The sequence below is a fragment of the Sardina pilchardus genome, chromosome 14 (genome assembly GCF_963854185.1).
Source record: "Sardina pilchardus chromosome 14, fSarPil1.1, whole genome shotgun sequence".
In the NCBI taxonomy this organism is placed as follows: domain Eukaryota; kingdom Metazoa; phylum Chordata; class Actinopteri; order Clupeiformes; family Clupeidae; genus Sardina; species Sardina pilchardus.
Genome location: NC_085007.1, coordinates 419,364 through 436,306, shown reverse-complemented (window position 1 = coordinate 436,306; position 16,943 = coordinate 419,364). Strand labels below are relative to the sequence as shown.

Here is a 16,943-nt window from a genome sequence, read left to right as displayed (position 1 = left end):
TGTGTGTAGAGTTCTGAGAATATGAGGCATGCTTTCAGAAAATGTGTGTTAACAATCGAGAAAAACTGTAAGTAGTGGAGGTGCACAATCAATTAGGCCAGACCAACCAGGGGCAGGTGGCAGACAATTAGACAATCAGGGGAAGCTCCAGACAAGACCACATGGCCAGGTAGTACATAAAGGGACCACAAGAGGGCAGGCAAAAAGGTAAACAAAAGATGACAGGCAGCACAGATAGTGACAGTATACATGTAGTCAGCATACATTAGTTACATAACTGTAATCGGCATACATTTTGAATGTTAAAAGTTGCAGTTGGTGAATAGGTGGATAAAGTCTAATAAGAGGGGGATAACCTCTATCTCTAGAATCTCAGAGGTGAGTAAACTGTGTTTACTTGCATTTAGCCTCCACTACATGCCTGCCTATAATTCCCAATTCCCGAAGGCCTTGACGTCTTAAAACTCTTAAACTAGTAAATTAGCATAATGCTAGTAACCAGCAACAAGTAGCCTACGGGTTCTGTCATTTCTGCGTACATGTGCTGTCATTCTCTATCCTGCTCACAAAAGGTCAGCACTCGTATATAGTTCTGAATTAACTTCATTGATAACATGTTTACTTCACAGCAAAATGTAAATAGCCTACTGTCATGCAGTTAGTGGGATACTGTGCAGAGTAAGGAAGTTGTGGTAGGCCAACCTGGTGTGAATAGCCTACATACACGGGGGAAATTCCCTCGTTGTTGAGTAACCTGATGGTATGCACAGACCGTATTGCCATACACACATACAAGTAATGATTTAATCTAGGCCACAGCTGTGGAATGTATATCTTATGTTGAAGTGAACGCTGACACTGACGTTTGTAGCCTACATATTCCGTTTCTCCTGAATGTGCTCAGTAGGACCTGTGATGAACACTGTTCTCTCCTCCCAAACGTTAAATGGAAGAGGGAAAACTGCAAACCAAACTTTACTGCATCCAGGTACAGGTCCAGTAATTTGGCGATTCCTAAGAGTTTGGAGTTTGCCAATAGCACTGAAAAATACGTAACTGAAAATGTAACTGTTACTGTTACATTGTTATTTTAACATTTTAGAACAGACCTGTTCAACATTGATAGCTCTAAACTACGCAGGTCATAGAGGTCAATGAAGCTGTCAGACAAGTTTGCCACCAGGACAGCCTTCCTAAGGGCCACTTCATAACTGGTGTGCTCACACCAGCAGTGGGCACACTCACGCCAGCAGAGGACACACACACACACACACACACACACACACCAGCAGAGGACACACTCACACCAGCAGTGGACACACTCAAGCCAGCAGTGGACACACACACACACACACACACACACACCAGCAGTGGACACACTCAAGCCAGCAGTGTAAATAAGTGAACCACCCACAATACATACACATATACTGTACATGTACATACAAAAATCTACCCACAACATATACATACAAAGACATGAAGGGTCTGGTTTGATAGACATTGCTGACATTATTTTCACATTGACATGTTCTTTTAAAACTAACTACCACACAGGTATTTTTAAACTTTGAAACTCACACATGAATTCCATGAATAGTGTAGGGCGATATGTAGCAAAATAAAGTGTTTGGAACATTTCATATAGATTTTAGCAAATTATGTTTTTTCACTTCCTCAGACCCTATAGTTTGCAAAACTACCTGTTTCCGATTTTTTCCCGGGCTGCACAGGCCCGAAATCCAAGATGGCGGATATATCACCAAAAATGGCAAATAATCGCCTTTTTAAACATTTCAAATGGACATATGGTATATATTAGGTATAATCATTATATATACATTTTCTAAATAATTGAATTACTAAATATGACCATTAGTAACATGAGTCTCATGATAATCAACCAATAATGGGTGTAACCACCATTATGTTATTATGGTACTTTTATTTGCATACCCGTTGACTGATTATGTTTCCTTCACATAACCTAACTAGAAAAGCACTTCCGCAGACTTCCACCTGTATCGCTCTACCTAGGTTGTCATACATTTGAACCTAAACTATTCAGATCGCCACCACGTGGTCATACCATGCCATTACACCACAAAGCGAAAAACATAAATGCCTCCAGAATCCCGACGGTGACACGGATCACTCCCAAAATTGAATAGTTTCTTCTGTGGGTCATTTCTGACCACCTCTGAACATTTTATCATTTGAATTAATATACTAGCACAGCCCTTGTTACTCGGAAACAATAAACAAAATGAAACGTGAGCTTTTTCAGGAAGAACTCAGTTCTGTAATCTTAACGATCTGATGGCAGGGGACCACCAGGAAAATGAACCAGCACTTGTGTGGTCAGACATGGACTTTTATAAAAGAGTTCAAAAGGTCATTAAAGTAGACTACATCACATGCCTACTACTACACTATATGTAAGAGACATGGGATGTGTCTTTACTGGATAGGAGGGTAACACTTTAGAATAACGGTCGCTTATAAAGCATTAGTAACACTTAGAAAATAATGAACTAATCATGAACAAAACATGTACAAATATTTGTAAATGAGTAAGAAATACTATGTTAATGTTATAAATGTATGTTATTACTCATTTGAAGAACATTAGTAAAGGGCTATGTAATGATGAAATAGATAAGAAGTAAACATTTATAAACAGTTAAGTCTTTCAGCAAAAACTAAATAAACAACTTCAGTCTCTCCAAATGAACTGTGCATTATTTGTAGACTTTGCAAAATCTTCAAAATATTATTTGTAAATAGTTTGTATGCTATTTTTATGTAGTTCATAGCTATGTTGTTATTGCATTAAGATTAGCTTGTAAATCATTTAGTGCGATTGAAATAAAAGACATTGAAACATTAATTAAGATATGCGCATACATACATATTTAAATGTATTACATTTGATTGAATATCTATATCCATTGTATCCAGGAGTATTAGACAATATACTAATTATGAACAAAACATGTACGTAGTTTTTATAAATTATTAGGACATGCCCTGACAATGTGCAATACTTCCAAGAAGAAGTACAGAAGACATTCAACATTTATCGATAACTTGTTCATATGTTACTAAGCTTTCGTTTATCATTTATATACAAGCCCTATGAGGAAGACTTCAAATGAACTGAGTAGCCCAGATTCACTTCTCTTGTTACTAATTATTTGTTACGATTTTATCAATGATGTGCAACGCATCTACAAAGTTAGTTGCGTCAACTAATCTGAATTTGGATACAAACACTTACCTCAATATCTGTAACTCACTATTAGCTATTATAAACAATTACTTCCTACTTAGATGTCATTTACAAAACCTTTTGCACACCTTAATCTAAAGTGGAAGCATGTTCTCATATTGAAACATTAGGCTACTTCACTGTCTGTGTGTCACTCAGCCACATATTTTACAAATGATCTGTTAATGTTAACAAATTATTTACGAAGCTTTTTGAACCCGTTAATCTAAAGTGAAAACATATTCTCATACACAAAAACTTAACTTAATATGTGTAACTCACTACTACCTTTTACAAATGATCTTTTATTGTTTACATATTATTTACAAAGCTTTTTGAACCCGTTAATCTAAAGTGAAAACATATTCTCATACACAAAAACTTAACTTAATATGTGCAACTCACTACTACCTTTTATAAATGATCTGTTAAAGTTTACATATTATTAACGAAGCTTTTTGAACCCGTTAATCTAAAGTGAAAACATATTCTCATGAACAAAAACTTAACTTAATATGTGTAACTCACTAATACCTTTTACAAATGATCTTTTATTGTTTACAAATTATTTACAAAGCTTTTTGAACCTGTTAATCTAAAGTGAAAACATATTCTCATACACAAAAACTTAACTTAATATGTGTAACTCACTACTACCTTTTACAAATGATCTGTTAAAGTTTACATATTATTAACAAAGCGTTTTGAACCCGTTAATCTAAAGTGAAAACATATTCTCATGAACAAAAACTTAACTTAATATGTGTCACTAGGCTACTGCCTTTTACAAATGATCTGTTAATGTTTACAAATTATTTACAAAGCTTTTTGAACCCGTTAATCTAAAGTGAAAACATATTCTCATGAACAAAAACTTAACTTAATATGTGTCACTATACCCTGCCTTTTACAAATGATCTGTTAATGTTTACAAATTATTTACAAAGCTTTTTGAACCCGTTAATCTAAAGTGAAAACATATTCTCATACACAAAAACGTAACTTAGGCTAATATGTGTAACTCACTAGTCTACTAGCCTACCTTTTACAAATGATCTGTTAATGTTTACAAATTATTTACAAAGCTTTTTGCATGCGCTAATTTGAAGTGAAAACACATCCTCATATACAAAAGCTTTCTTCAATATGTATAACTACAGTAGGCCTATTACCTTTTAGCCTACATAGTCTATGACCTGTTGCTTACAAATCCACGTCCTGTACCAGAAACAATTAGTCCTTCAACAGTTGAATCTTTTAGGCTAAGTGGCATCAACCGGGTACTGTACACATTGTTGTTCTGTACACTAATATTGTGATTTTGTTCACAAGTTGTAATGGATGGACAGACGTCTTCGGCGAGGCTCCCGGAGGTTCGGAGCAGTTCGGAGAGAGAAGTGTGTGCAGTCAATCCATAGACACGCAAACGCATTGTGCTATAGCTAGGTCTTGCTGACTAGCTGAAGGTTAAATGCTACTCGCGGAAAACTGTCGGTCGGAGTTCTCGAAGTTTTCACTTCCAACACAACTTCACCGTCTAGCAGTAATGTTTAAGCGAGTGTTTTACACACTAAACACAGAGGCTGTATTTCTGTTTGGCTGCGGTAGACTTCTCCCGCTTAGCAGTCGTTCTCCCTTCTTCTCCCGCTTCTCCGTGTCGTTTGTTTCTTTCTCCCACTTCCTGATCAACCTTGACCTCTAGCTCAATTCTCATTGGATCAAATAATGCAAACGTAAAAGAAAATACACATTTCCATTATTTTCACTTTTAGAATATCTTGACAACATTTCAGTAACTAGGAAATTATAAACAAAATATATTCATCTATAGCCTATCCATAGCCTACTGGAAACGTTGACTCTTGTAGGCTAGGCATGCAAGTCATGTTTATTAAATGTCATGGTTATGCATTCGTTTTGAATATATTTTGTTTATCATTTCCTAGTTACTAATGTTGTCAAGATATTATGCTTTGATTCTAAAAGTGAAAAGAATGGAAATGTGTAGGCTATTTTCTTTTACATTTGTATTATTTGAGCCAATGAGAATTGAGCTAGAGGTCAAGTGTGATCAGGAAGTGGGAGAAAGAAACAAACGAGAAGCGGGAGAACAAGGGAGAACAAGGGAGAACGATTGCTTAGCGGGAGAAGTTTACCGCAGCCAAACAGAAGTACAGCCTTTGTGTTTAGTGTGTAAAACACTCGCTTTTAACAGTAGGCTACTGCTAGACGGTGAAGTTGTGTTGGAAGTGAACACTTCGAGAACTCCGACCGAGAGTTTTCCGCGAGTAGCATAAAACCATCAGCTAGTCACCAAGACCTAGCTATAGCACAATGCGTTTGCGTGTCTATGGATTGACTGCACGGACACTTCTCCTCCTCTCTCCGAACTGCTCCGAACCTCCGGGAGCCTCACCGAAGACGTCTGTCCATCCATTACAACTTGTGAACAAAATCACAATATTAGTGTACAGAACAACAATGTGTACAGTACCCGGTTGATGCCACTTAGCCTAAAAGATTCAACTGTTGAAGGACTAATTGTTTCTGGTACAGGACGTGGATTTGTAAGCATTAACAGGTCATAGACTATGTAGGCTAAAAGGTAATAGGCCTACTGTAGTTATACATATTGAAGAAAGCTTTTGTATATGAGGATGTGTTTTCACTTCAAATTAGCGCATGCAAAAAGCTTTGTAAATAATTTGTAAACACTAACAGATCATTTGTAAAAGGTAGTAGACTAGTGAGTTACACATATTAGCCTAAGTTACGTTTTTGTGTATGAGAATATGTTTTCACTTTAGATTAACGGGTTCAAAAAGCTTTGTAAATAATTTGTAAACATTAACAGATAATTTGTAAAAGGCAGTAGCCTAGTGACACATATTAAGTTAAGTTTTTGTGTATGAGAATATGTTTTCACTTTAGATTAACGGGTTGAAAAAGCTTTGTAAATAATTTGTAAACAATAAAAGATCATTTGTAAAAGGTAGTAGTGAGTTACACAATAAGTTAAGTTTTTGTTCATGAGAATATGTTTTCACTTTAGATTAACGGGTTCAAAAATCTTCGTTAATAATATGTAAACTTTAACAGATCATTTGTAAAAGGTAGTAGTGAGTTGCACATATTAAGTTAAGTTTTTGTGTATGAGAATATGTTTTCACTTTAGATTAAAGGGTTCAAAAAGCTTTGTAAATAATTTGTAAACAATAAAAGATCATTTGTAAAAGGTAGTAGTGAGTTACACATATTAAGTTAAGTTTTTGTGTATGAGAATATGTTTTCACTTTAGATTAACGGGTTCAAAAAGCTTCGTAAATAATTTGTTAACATTAACAGATCATTTGTAAAATATGTGGCTGAGTGACACACAGACAGTGAAGTAGCCTAATGTTTCAATATGAGAACATGCTTCCACTTTAGATTAAGGGGTGCAAAAAGTTTTGTAAATGACATCTAAGCAGGAAGTAATTGTTTATAATAGCTAATAGTGAGTTACAGATATTGAGGTAAGTGTTTGTATCCAAATTCAGATTAGTTGACGCAACTAACTTTGTAGATGCGTTGCACATCATTGATAAAATCTTAACAAATAATTAGTAACAAGAGAAGTGAATTTGGGCTACTCAGTTCATTTGAAGTCTTCCTCATAGGGCTTGTATATAAATGATAAACGAAAGCTTAGTAACATATGAACAAGTTATCGATAAATGCTGAATGTCTTCTGTACTTCCTCTTGGAAGTATTGCCTGCACATTGTCAGGGCATGTCCTAATAATTTATAAAAACTATGTACATGTTTTGTTCATAATTAGTATATTGTCTAATACTCCTGGATACAATGGATATAGATATTCAACCAAATGTAATACATTTAAATATGTATGTATGCGCATATCTTAATTAATGTTTCAATGTCTTTTATTTCAATCGCACTAAATTATTTACAAGCTAATCTTAATGCAATAACAACATAGCTATGAACTACATAAAAATAGCATACAAACTATTTACAAATAATATTTTGAAGATTTTGCAAAGTCTACAAATAATGCACAGTTCATTTGGAGAGACTGAAGTTGTTTATTTAGTTTTTGCTGAAAGACTTAACTGTTTATAAATGTTTACTTCTTATCTATTTCATCATTACATAACCCTTTACTAATGTTCTTCAAATGAGTAATAACAGACGTATGTAACATTAACATAGTATTTCTTACTCATTTAGAAATATTTGTACATGTTTTGTTCATGATTAGTTCATTATTTACTAAGTGTTACTAATGCTTTATAAGCGACCGTTATTCTAAAGTGTTACCGATAGGAGTTAGTATAGGAATAGCCTCCCCTGAGCTATAAGAAGAAAATGTATATTAATAATCACCCTGTTTGATCAGTTGCTACACTACAGTATATTGCCAAAAGTATTGGGTCACATGCCTTGACTTGCATATTAAATCCCATTCTTATAGGGTTTAATTTAATGTTGGTCCACCCTTTGCAGCTATAACAGCTTCAATTCTTCTAGGAAGGCTTTCCATAAGGTTTAGGAGTCTGGTTATGGGAATATTTTACCATTCTTCCAGAAGCGCATTTGGGAGTCAGCCTCCGCTCTAATTAATCCCCATGTTCCTTTAGTTTCAATGAAAGGAGCTCTGAATGCTTCAGCATTGACCAAGAGATTTTGGACAATTCCATGCTCCCAACTTTGTGGGAACCATTTGGGGATGACCCCTTCCTGTTCCAACATGACTGTGCACCAATGCACAAACCGAGGTCCATAAAGACATGGATGATAGAGTTTGGTGTGAATGAACTTGACCTCCTAACCTCAACCTAATAGAACACCTTTGGGATGAATTAGAGCAGAGACCAGTCTCGTCGTTCAACATCAGTGTGTGACCTCACAAATACGCTTCTGGAAGAATGGTCAAAAATTCACACACTCTTAAACATTGTGTGAAAGCCTTCCCAGAAGAATTGAAGCTGTTAGTATCAGTTAGATATTTGAAAAAAGTGGACCAACATCATATTAAACCCTGTGGATTAAGAATGGGATGTCGCTTAAGTTCATATGCGAGTCAAGACAAGTGACCTGATACTTTTGGCAATATAGTGTTTCTGGAGGTTCTGGTTTCATCTGGAGAGAGATTATAATTTTTTTCATGCTCTTCCATTTCACTGCATGTGCCTCAGCCCTGGTGCTACTTTTGTGGTCACCACAGATGATCTGTCTCGTGAACTTGTAACACCTCCTGTATCACCTCATCCTCAAAGTCAAGGCTATCTCCACACTGTGAGAGCTATTGCACAGGGTTCTTTGCCATCTGGTCATACACTGAATTCTTATCCTTGCCACAGAATCCAGTTAGGATCACATCTGATCATACAGTGCAGCTGCACAATGCAGTCTACCATCTTGTCAGTTATCAGATCACTGCAGGCTACCATATTCTACTTTCTCTTGATGTAGAGCATACCAGAAAGTTGCTTTGAGATTAACGCTGGTTCGACATAGGCATCATTACCAGCAGAATCAAGGACAACAGGTCCATGATAGCCTGATTCTCGCGGCATTGCGTAAGTGGAGAAGATGATAGTGTTGAGATGATAGTGTTTGCCTCAGACTGGTGAAAGCAGAAGTTCTGCATTGGTTGCTGGGTTGACAAGTTAGTACAGTGGGGGCCACCAGAGTAAACAATCTCTGCATCAACAGTTTGTGCAATGTCAGTCAGGTAGCCTCATATCAATTTTTGTAGATGCCCCATGTTACGCTACAAAGCAATGTGTTAAATGCTTTAGCCTTGACCTTGAGGAGGAAGTGTTGCAGGAAGTATCCAAGTTCACAAGACATGTCATCTGTGGTCACAAGAGTACCACAAGAGTAGCACCATGGTAGAGGCAGGTGCAGTGAAGTGGAAGAGCATGAAAAACTAGAAATGCAATTCCAAGGAATTACCAGTGCATGAAAATGCAAAAATATATAGATAGATAATGTAGATATGGTTACTAAGGTGTAGCTAGGGTAAACATGGTGGTTGCATAGTTTAAAGACAGTTGATGTGTGAAGTTAGACAGTTTAAAGCTTAAACATTCCAGTTGTAACTTAAAGGAGAATTCCGGTGTGATATTGACTTTAAATGTGTTGAAACATGATACCGAGTGTGAGCGATTGTCTCAGAGCTGATTTCGACCTGTCAGCTGTTCTCCGAAACCCGGCGGGAGCTTAGAAATAGTCAACCAGGTTTTTAACGTTTGTGCCTCGGGCATCGAACTGCCGTGCAAATAAATCACTGTTTTACACCATTAATGAGGCTCAAAGTAGCTCCACACTTTATTGGTAGACTTCTGAGGGCCCTGACATTTAAAACGAGACATCGAGAACTTTGAAAAAGCACTGGTTGTTTACTTACATGACTGTTTATTCAGGCAGTCACTTTCGAAAGTTTAGCGGTAGCAGCCATCTTGAATCTAGTCACGTGACTGATTCGTGACTGGTTCACGTAATCGCTATGTCTATGCGTGCACTAGTCATGAATCAGTCACGTGACTAAATTCAAGATGGCTGCGACCGGTAAACTTTCGAAAGTGACTGCCTGAATAAACAGTCATGTAAGTAAACAACCAGTGCTTTTTCAAAGTTCTCGATGTCTCGTTTTAAATGTCAGGGCCCTCAGAAGTCTACCAATAAAGTGTGGAGCTACTTTGAGCCTCATTAATGGTGTAAAACAGTGATTTATTTGCACGGCAGTTCGATGCCCGAGGCACAAACGTTAAAAACCTGGTTGACTATTTCTAAGCTCCCGCCGGGTTTCGGAGAACAGCTGACAGGTCGAAATCAGCTCTGAGACAATCGCTCACACTCGGTATCATGTTTCAACACATTTAAAGTCAATATCACACCGGAATTCTCCTTTAACTAATGATTTCTAAAAGGTATGTTAAAATGTTATCTAACTATGTTAACAATGATAACCAGGTTGATTGGTTTACTTAGCTAATGATTTATAACAGTTATGGTAAAAATGCTAACAATAATAACAATGTTAACTATGTTAACAATGTTAACCAGGTTGATTAGCTAACCTAGCTAATGATTTCTATCAGTTATGCTAAAAATGCTAACTATGCAAACCAGGTTGATTAGCTAACTTAGCTAATCATTTCTAACAGTTATGCTAACAATGCTAACTAGGTTGATTAGCTAACTTAGCTAATCATTTCTAGCAGCTATGCTAAAAATGCTAACTATGCTAACCATGCTAACTAGGTTGATTAGCTAACTTAGCTAATCATTTCTAGCAGCTATGTTAAAAATGCTAAATATGCTAACAATGCTAACTATGCTAACCATGCTAACTAGCTAACTTGCTACTGAGGACTTCTATTTTGAAACATTCGTTGATAGGGTATCCATGGCTGCCACTATCGGGAATAAAGAAGTTACTGTAGTAAAATCATGTTGGTTGCTATGGAAACGGTCATAAACGCTTGATTTTAATGGTTGCTATGTTGGTTGCTAGGTACATGGAGGTCTCATGTAGTTGACTGGAGGCATAGTTGATGATAACTGACAGTTGGAATGGTTGAACAGTTAAATAGTTGAGTAGTTTCAATGGTTAAATGATTTAATAGTGTATTATTGCAGTGAGAACTTTTATTTTGAAACAGTTGTGGAAAGAGGAAACAGTTAACAGGATATGTAGTCTTCACAGAGAGATTGTATTCTTAAAGCCTGAGAGAGAGAGAGAGCTGCTGCAGGTGGGGCTGGCCACCTGGCATAAGATTCTAATTGCTTAACGATCCGACTGTGATGTCATAGAGGCCAATGTTAAGTCTATGGGGAAATTTTTAATAGTTTTTAATTTTTAGTTTAAAAAGTATAAAAGTTACAAAGTTGAAAAATACTTAGCAGCATGCCCCTATTGAAGACCTACGTTGCAACGTTTGAATGAAGTTTCTAGGTTAAACGGTTCAAGCTGAATAGAAAAAATGAATTTGATCAGCGGAATAATAATAAGAAGAAGAAGCCTAGGAAGAACAGTACAGTGCATTTGCATGCACTGTAATAAATCATCTATCAGTCTCACCCCAGATGAAGATAGCTTGTGCCAACGCTGCCTCTGTGACAACTACTTGGCACATCTAGTACGCCATCCCTCCCTGAGCACCATCCCATGCCAATCAGACATGGATGGGAGTTGGTGGATGGTCATTGTCGCCCTGTCTGCAACACAATACCTGCTCTTCCAACTCATCTACCTGCATTAAGGGCAGTTGAAGACAGCACGGAAGATAGTAGTGCGAGTATGATTGGGAAGAAAATGAAAATGATGATGTGCAGAGAATTTCATCAGATAGTGGTGATTCAGAGTCTAGTGAGGCAGAATGCTCTGATTCGGACTAATCTTCTATTACTTTAAACTTCTTGGATGGTGGCCGTCTTGAGTTTTGGGGTCAGAACAATGTGTTAATGTCAAAAGAATGTCAAAAACACAATCCTTATGGTCAATTTACCACAATTTGTCTTCATGCATCATTTTAGGTGCTCTGGTTTTTATATCTCTTATACATGATTGTGTCAAGTTTGCCGTTAATTCATCAGGCTTTATGGAAAAGTATAATTGTGTATCATCTGCATAAGAATGGAAATGAATGTCATGTTTCCTAATTTAAGAACCATGGGGAAGCATAATGCAGGGAAAATAAGAGGGGCCCCAGTACTGAGCCTTGAGGCACTCCATATTTTATCATAATCTGGGTAGATGGTTCGTTATGGACCAGTACAAATTGTCGACAGTTGGTAAGGTATGATCTTAATCAAGTGAGTGCTGAGTCCAGGGGCGGAGTGGGACACTAAAATCCACCGGGAATATTCTGACCACACCGGCCCCCTACCCGCCGCCAGCCCACTGCCGGCCCAACCCACCCATGCCTTGAGCACGACCACCTTCCGTATATTATAAACACAAACAAAATGTTGGCTAAATGTAATATAGTCAATCTATGAAGGTCCAGGTCCAGACTTTCATGTTTCAGTTTTACGGGCATTTGCATGCAAAACATGCAATACACCATTTGTATACTAAATTTCTTGGTTGGGAAATGTATGTCCACATATACTGTAACATATACTGTAATCAAAAGTCAAAAAGCATTTTACATCTCTACCTTGCCCTCTCCTTGGGCCTGCTCCTCTCACTGCTCCTGCACCTCGCTCTTCTCCCTGGGCCCATTGTTCTTACTCTTCCTCATCCAGACATTAGGCTACAGTATTTGTCTTTTTATGTTTCTGTTTCCAAAAACATCACCTCCTCCTTTTACTGTGTAAGTATAATGTAAATGTAAAAAGTAACCCCTGCCACTGAGTCTAAGACAAACTGGAATCAGCTGTGGTTGGCCCAATTTACCCAACATCATCTATGTGCCAGTTATTCAATTGTTTGTTTATTATCAGCTGAGATATATTGTTTTTGAACTGATATCATTGCAGAAGGAGAGGTTACTGAGGGTTGGAATTGTTTTAACTATTGTGGGATGTAATGTGTTAACAGTAACATCTGTAAAATAATAGAAAAACGATCCATCATTTTGTTGTTTGTTAAGAAAATGTAAGCATTGTGGAAATGTGTTCACTGCCTGCATATTGTGCGAAAACGACATGAAATGTGTGAATGGTATGGCCGCAATGTGTTTAGAGTTTTGAAAACGTGACAACTGTTTGGACAAACGCTATGTCAGTCACTGAAAAAAACTGTAAGCCATTTATTCGTTTGAAATGTAGGCTACATGAGTTAACTAGCTTGTGATATTTTCCGTCTAGCAAGTAGCATAACGTAGTTGAGCTTTGCGTCAATGATTTTCATTCTGTCAAATTTACCTGCACTCGTAATGGCCGTGGACTAGACTACGCCTAAATCTGTTTTGAGCATTTAGATGCATGGTCCTCCAGCAGTCGCTTCTTCTTAATTCTGCCTTTTTCAGCCCCCTCTTTCTCTTTCCTCTTCTTGCCTTCCATATTAATCAAGCAAACACCTAATCCGTTCACTATCAAAACGCTACTTTCACGAATAGTGTAGGCTAAGGGGCCATGCCATTAGAGGAGGGGCCGCTCATCTATCCCCCTACATTTCTGTAATAGACTGACCTAGCAAACGTATTTGCCATTCCCAGGAGGCTTTGCTGTTCTATTTTGAATTTATTTGTGACCAAAAGAGTTAAATAACACTTTTTAATAATATGAAGAATTAAATGAAGACACCCAAGGCTACACACAAATGCACTGATCGGAGAGAACTGAGATGAATAGGCCTGTAATTAATATGTAAGGTAACCATGACTAAGGTATATATCGCAACTGAATGGTTTAAATAGTGGTTGGTTTCCATCGAAGGTAAATAACGATGAGCGATTTCAGATGACGGAAACACTTGAGAAAATATCTTCTGAAAACAATTGTTCCAGCGGCCGCTCAGGCACGTCTTGGGCCAGTGTAAATGCAACATCAGGCCGGCCGGCCTGGCGGGAAATGTCCCGAATCTCCCGATTACCACTCCGCCCCTGGTCTGAAGGCATATCTATTCAACATGCATTTAGTCTACTAGTGCAGTGCCCGTACGAACAATGTTTACCAAGAAACTTGTTGCCCAATTAGTTACGTTGATGCAGGTAGATCATGTTAGATTGGCGATGATGTAGTTTGAGTTGCAGCTAATGGCAATATTAGACACACCCGTATTAGACATACCCGTGCGCTTTTGCTGTTGTTGGGAAATGATAAAGCTGGGAAATGATGAAGCCATGCCAGTGCTATTACTGTAACTCGGAAGTGATGTTTGAATGAATGTTATGCCCATAGTCGATAGATAGAGTCAAGAGCGGCTGTTTTAAATGCAAATCTTAACAGAATGCTACCGACGTGTGTGTGTGTGTCGGCATATTGTTGCAAGATCAGCAACCTTTATATTAGCCGTTACCGTTACATCGTAAGTCCTTTGAATGGTCAGAGATGTGCCACCGCAACATGTGATGCTTTTTGAGTCCATGCAACGTTATGTTACTTTAACAGCTTGCTTACCAACATGGATGCATGTGTGTCTCAGCACGTCGCAGGACTCAGCATGTTTATCCAAGATCAACGATCTTGAAACGGTCCGTTGTTTAACTGAGACATCGTAATTTCCATGAATGGCAACACGTTTGTCAGCAAAATGGGCCTTTTTTCTATGCTGGAGTAAGTGAGAGAGAGAAGGGGAGTGGCTAGCTAGAACGGCAGAATTGTATTTTGCTTAATTTAACAATATCTTTGTAATTTTTTTGTCCAAAAACGACCAAACTTTGCACTGCACTCACTCACGCTGTCACGCATGCCATTAGCAAGACTTGTGCCAAATATGTCGGATGAGTGGTTCGAGAGTTATGCGTGGAACACACAGACAGACAGACAGACAGAAACCGCGTTTCCATTGACCATTAAATTGTGCAAATTAAGAGTTGCGAAAAGAAATGTGCTTAATGGAAACATACACATTTGGAAAAAAACTCACATTTTTCTATAAAACGTTTTCGCGCTCGGGTGAGGTGGTTTTTAGAGCGTATCGAAATTTGTATATTTCGCAAAACTGCAATGGAGACACTTTTTTTTTTTGCATCACACGAGTCACGTGATCCAACAACTGGATGTTACCAGGAACGAAAACGCCGAAGAAGACTGTCGACAGGAAGTGGTAGGCCTACCGGTAATTGTTTTTTTTTTTTTTTTCATTAAAAGTGGCTCGTGTCATTCTAAAATGTTGAGTCCACAGCTCCTCTATGAACTCGCCGACAACACTTTCCCAAAAACGCCGCATACGCAACCGTTCCCACGTATAACGGGCTTGTCGCTCCAATGCCCCCAGCAGTCTCATTCGACTTCTCCGCTGATGGCTGATAATCCAACCCAACCCAACCTGATAATCAGTGTTAGTGCCGTGGTGGCAATTTGAATGTATTTAGTGTAAATCTGGGTTATGTTGATATCCGCCATGTCTCCTAATGACTGTTTGATGCTCATGCAAATCAAACAGGCTAATACAGTAGGTGTACTGGAAAAAGCACCATGCCAATCTCTAGCTATGGTGAAGTGTATGTTATTATGTGGGACTATTTTCATTCCAAAGGCCAAGGGAACTTTATCAGGATGCATAATATCCTGGATCCATGAAATAGCTGGCCTTTAAAAATAAAAATCTGCCTGCCCCTATGTTAACCCTATGTGTTAAATTCCCATAGGGTTACATATACTATCAAATACTTCCTTCCCCCTAGCATTTAAGGAAACATTTATTTATTTACGATTCTTCAATCACAAAGAAAATGGGTGTACTTGGCGGTTTGATTTTTACTCATTTTTTTTAATTAAGGCATTAAGATCAATTGTCAAATGATGATTGGTCTAACGTCCAGGCTGCATGCCATATGCAAGTCCAGTACACCAAGCACTGGCAGAGAACCTGTTGTACAGAACAAAGAGTGAGGGAGAGGCAGATATCCAAAAGCACACCCCCACCCCTGACAACCGATGGAGTCCAAATCACTGGACCTGTTCATACAGTTGTCGAAATCAAAATACTTTTTTGGAGGGACAAGTACACCTATGTCAAAACACACATGCACACTCACTCATGCACAAACACACCCGCCCGCATGCAGACACATAGAGACACATAAGGCATATACAGAAATGCAGGCAAGCAGACAGACACACACACACACACACACACACACACACACACACACACACACACCCACACCCACACCCCATTACCCCCTGCATTACCCCTCACTCACAAGGGAAAACTAACAGACAAAGAAGCACACATGCACACACTCATTTACCTGCACATGCAAACACGTAGAGGTTGCTGTATAGGGGATGGAGTAGGAGATGGAAACAAATTGACAAGTGTAATCTATTTTTGCAGACTGAATGTGCAGGACTACTGATATTTTGTACCGCTTTGTGGTACATCTAGTTTTAGTTATTTGTATGTGGTAAAATAGAAGAAAAGCATGTACTTGCAATGTCATAATTATCAAAAATAGCTCTGAAATTGACTCTAAAATGAGGATGAACAGCTCTGAAGACTGGGGAAAATTGCTGGGTACAGCAATGTGTTTCTCTCAATAGAGTTGATGTAGCTCTGAACTGAGTAAAATAGTGTTAGAGTGTTAAAAACCCACTGAAAAGAGTCAAATATTACTTCTGAATTGAGGAAATCTGACTCTGTTAAAACAGCTCCTTATAGAGAGGGACCACATGTTATCTGCTGTAGAGTGAAACTTTCTTCATTTTGAGTACATTTTACCCAGGCAAATTTATTGTACTGTATGTACATGCATGCACACACACACACACACACACACACACACACACACACACACACACACACACACACACACACACACACACACACACCTGAGATCTTCAGTGTGTGTGATCTGGTGATCCTCTGGTAAATGCAGCCTTTGTTTGAAACTATGAAAGTAATAGTAGGTTGGATGAAGTTATGTTTACATATACAATTTGCAAACAGCTATATTAGTGTCAGCTGTTTTGAGAGTTAAATCCTAGAATATACAGAGTCTGTGTAAGATCGGGAGATCAGATCAGTCAGATTTGCATAAT

General features: G+C 38.1%; 1 protein-coding gene across 1 annotated transcript in view; it reads left to right on the top strand.

The window, feature by feature from the left end:
• LOC134101187 (macrophage mannose receptor 1-like) overlaps positions 1 to 16,943 on the top strand; it is a 65,437-nt gene that overhangs the window by 29,186 nt on the left and 19,308 nt on the right. The gene's annotated exons all lie outside the window — the stretch shown is intronic.